Here is a 4412-nt window from a genome sequence, read left to right as displayed (position 1 = left end):
CTTTCTACTTTCAATATTAAAAATGCTTTCTAAGTAAAATGCATGACAGCCAGTGAGCCTGTAGTTGTGAATTTGTTGTTCTTTTGGACAAGTGGTTCTCATAAAACAGTTGTTGACAAATCATATTTTAAAAGCAGACAATGAAGTCAACCTAGGTACTCTCTATTAAGCAGTAAACACACAATATGCATAAAAGGTCAAAAGAAACATCTCCTTTAGGTTTATCTAAATCTCACATTCCAACTTTTTCTTTGTGTCCTTTAATATACACCTTAAAAAATCTCTGGCTGTTTCTTCCCCCCTCCCTCCCCCTTTTTTTTTTCCTTCACTGATCTACCTGGTGTCGCAGTTCATATTTATCTCTACCTAAGTAAAGTATTCTCTGCATGTTTCCTCTTTTTGATTGTTCCTTTTATTTTTTTGCTATTTCTTCAGTCTGAACTGTTTGATATTTCACGATATTAAAACTTCATTACCCTGCATGCTGTAATTTACGTCATTTAAAGAGAATAAATCCACAATTTTCACTACTGTATGGACGGCTGAACTACATTATTATCATTATATTTTTTTTCAGAGCATTAATATCCTTGTAGAAAGGTGAATAGAAAGAACTAAACATATTATTTTAAATAAATGGTAAACATAAACAATTCCTTGCACAGAAATAATTATTAATTTAATTTGTGTTATGTACCTTTGCTTTTTCATCCTAAGATCTCATTTATATATGCAGCTACAAACTGGCTTAATGGTTTCAATAAGTCTTTTTACCATAATTCCTCAGTTTGTTGATGGGAATTATAAGGTGTATGCCTGTTTCGTGTAATGCAAACAATATGTTTTATTATTTCTTATCCACTGCCCTAACTGCTTTGTGTTCTGTTGTATGTATTAGTTTTTCAAAAGTTCTAAGTCCTTATTTTTGTTATTGTCATGAGTCTTATTCTTCCTCTCAATATATTCATTATTCTATACAAACATATATGCCTAGTATAACTCAATTAGTATATTTATATATAAGTACAACTATTACTATAAAGTATTACTTTGTACCTTTCAAAATTAGAAAAACTGTCAAACTAAATGAGTGAATCTGAAAATTTATTTGTTTGAAAGACGAAGACTTAGCTTCTGAACAAAACCTCAATCTCTGACTGAAATAGGGAAAAACCTATAATCTAGACCTTTCTTGGTAAAGGAAAATGTACAAAATTGCTCATTAAAAGTGAATGCACATACATGCATATTTAACACAGGCATGCATGCATGCAATAAAAGAAATCAAATTTCATAACACAAAAAATTAATAAACTTCCCAGGTAGCAAATGTGCTTTTATAAAATATTTCACACTTTTTTGGCCAGAGTATGTCTCCTTGCTCCCTTTTATCATTTCAGTAACCTACTAAGTTTGCTGAGGCTCCAATAGATTATTATTTTTCAAGAAAGAAGGAAGCAATGAGGAGAGGTAGGGAGGAAGGGAAGGGGAAAAAAAAGTGGTATTAGATTTAATTTCCTCTCAAAAACCTAGGAATGATTCTGGCAATCAGAGATTTTGATATTACACTGACTACTGAGTACATCTATGATTGGCTGTGTGATCCATCACTCAGTTTTCCAGCCTCCCTCTCTCATCGCTGCAAAAACCCCTTTATAGGTTTGAAGTAAGTAAACTTCTAATCATCTCTGCATGGCCAACCAAATGTTCACTAAGGCCCAGCACACTGGCCAGCTGGATTTTAAAAGTGTCCTACCTTGAGGAATTTAAAGGTGTCCAATGCTGCCCACTTTCCTGAGGAGATTATTTCAGATTGTTCCTATTGTGGAAAACTTTCTTCCTGTGTCTAATCAGAATCTCCCCAGGAGTAACTTGTATCATTATCCCTCATCATTTCCATGTGACTCCTTGTAAAAAGGGAGTTTCCATCTTTGTAGCCACACTTTAAAAACTGAAAGATTATAAGGTCTCTCCTAAGCTTTCTTTTCTCAAGACTGAACAAACCCAGTTCTCAGCCTTTCCCACATGCCAGCATCCTAATCCTTAAATCATCTTTTTGGCCCTTCTCTAGACCATCTCCAGCCTGTCCACATCTTGTTTTCTTAGCATGAATCAAAACCCAACACCCTATTTCCAGGTGTGGCCTGACAAGCACAGAAGGGGATAATAAAGGATATAATATAGCTTTTTAATTGCTACTGGTGATGCTCTTGTTGATGCACCCCAAAGACCTACTGGCTTTCTTTGCCACAGCAGCACACCTTTCACATTGGACTTGTAGCTCCCCAGGATCCCCAGGTCCATTCCTATAGAACTGTTTTACAAACAGGTAGATGCCAGCCTGAGATACACTCCTGAATTATGTCTTCCCAGGCACAAGACCTTACACTTGTCCTTGTAAAACTGCATAAGGTTCTTGTTAGTCCTCTTTTCCAGCCTATCCAGATCTTCCTGCAGGGTGCCACTCCCTCCTGGTGTCCCCTTCCCCACCCAGTTTGGTATTATCAGCAAACAATGTCAGAGAACATGCGATCCCCTCATCCTGATCATTTATAAAGACATTAAACAGCATGGGGCTCCATTTGATTCCCTGGGGAACCTCACATGTGACAGGCTGCCAATTTGAAAAGCAGCCATTTACTACCACCCTTTGGGTGCAGCCTGTCAGACAGTTCCCCACCCACCATGCAGACCCCTTCTCTAGACCATGACACAGCCTGCTCCATAGCTCAGTACAACAAAAAATAGAGAAGACATTAGAAAAAAAGGTAATTAGCATTTTGTGTTAGATCCAGACGATGTCCGCCAGAGAGCAAGTCATGAGGCCAGTCTGTAAAAAGTGCTGAAAGTTCTGGTTGTATATAGAGTATATGATCAAGAGAGTGGATTGTACAGTATATCCACAATGCCCTTGTGTTTTGTCACCTGAATGATGTTGCTCAATTTTCTGTGTAATTCTTAAGGAAAACCCTAATTTGAAGAAAAACATAATTTAATACTGAAACAGTAGGCTTCTCTTCAAGAGTCATGTAAATCTGTCAATTCAGGGTTTTGTGTTGTTTTTTGCTGTTTTTTTTTGTTTGTTTGTTTTTTTTTTTTTGGCTTTTTTTTTTTGTTGTTTTGTTTTGTTTTGTTTAGTTTTGGTTTATGATGGGATTTTTTTTTGTGGAACTATTCCAGCAAGTATCCTTTCATATTAAAATTCTAACCTTCTTCCTACCTTTTCATAGCTGTAAAAACATTTGCCAATTTACTTTCTCTAACAGCCTGCAGCTCTCTAGCACTATCCAGAAATTACCTGATTTCTTTTCAATACCCTCAGCTTCTCTAAAACAGCTATGCTGTGTCAGCAAAGACATTTTTAGCATCTTTTCCTTCATCCTCAATATCATTCGCATAAAAGCTTGTCATCCAGTCCTCCTGCTTTTTTTCATCACTCATTTACATTAAAATTCTAATCTATTTTTTTAAACATGCAGGCGTTTTTCTACATTACCTGTTTCCATCATTCTAATGATGTCATACACTGCTTAAAAAGTACTGCAAGAACACTAAATATCAGTCTGAAAATTTCAGTCTGATTATTTTTTTTATCCCCAACTTATTTTACAATAGATATTTAACCATTTCCTAGATCATCCAACTCTACCTTATATCTCCCTCATCTTTGGTAACAGTAACCTGCAAAAGTAGTACACATGCATGGGACCTCTAAAAATAGTTATTTAGCATGAAAGAGTCACATGAGTCAAACACTGTCCTTGCAATTAATCTGATCAGTTAAAAATTAATCTGATTGGGTTGCAAACATTTTTTTTCCCTCAGAGAATGCATGTTAAACATGTTTTGTGAGAGATTGTGAAAAGACACATTTTCTGCACATGTGTAACAAAGCTCCTAGATGAGACCAGTAATTCTAATTTGGAAATCACAGATCATGATATAGTGCATGACACTTCTTCCCAAGAAAAGAAACCAAAGTTAAATCAGGAAAAGTGTGGGAGAAAAAAAGTGGAGAAAAAAAGTGAAGAATAAAGGAAGACAAGTTTTACCATGATGTATTTGCAAAACTGGATATTTTGACAGATTTTGTAGATGTGCATGCAGAGCCACAACAAAATGCACAAGAATGTATTACCTGATGAACAGATTGGCCATCTGTGTTAGCTTCTGCTGCAAGATTTATGAGAGCAGTTTTGTATATCACATAAAAGAATTATCTCAAATATTTAAATAAATTTATTTCAAACTCCACTCTATAATAATAGCATAACTGTTGCTAATATATTGCACATATTTTGTGCATTTCACTGAGGATTGAGTGGGCCTTTATATACAAATATGAATGTGCAATAGAAAAAGAATGGTAGAAGACAAAACTTTCATTTTAATTAGTGAGAAAAGCTTTTTAT

Source organism: Geospiza fortis, unplaced genomic scaffold, assembly GCF_000277835.1.
Source record: "Geospiza fortis unplaced genomic scaffold, GeoFor_1.0 scaffold45, whole genome shotgun sequence".
Taxonomy (NCBI): Eukaryota; Metazoa; Chordata; class Aves; order Passeriformes; family Thraupidae; genus Geospiza; species Geospiza fortis.
This window is presented reverse-complemented; position numbering follows the sequence as displayed.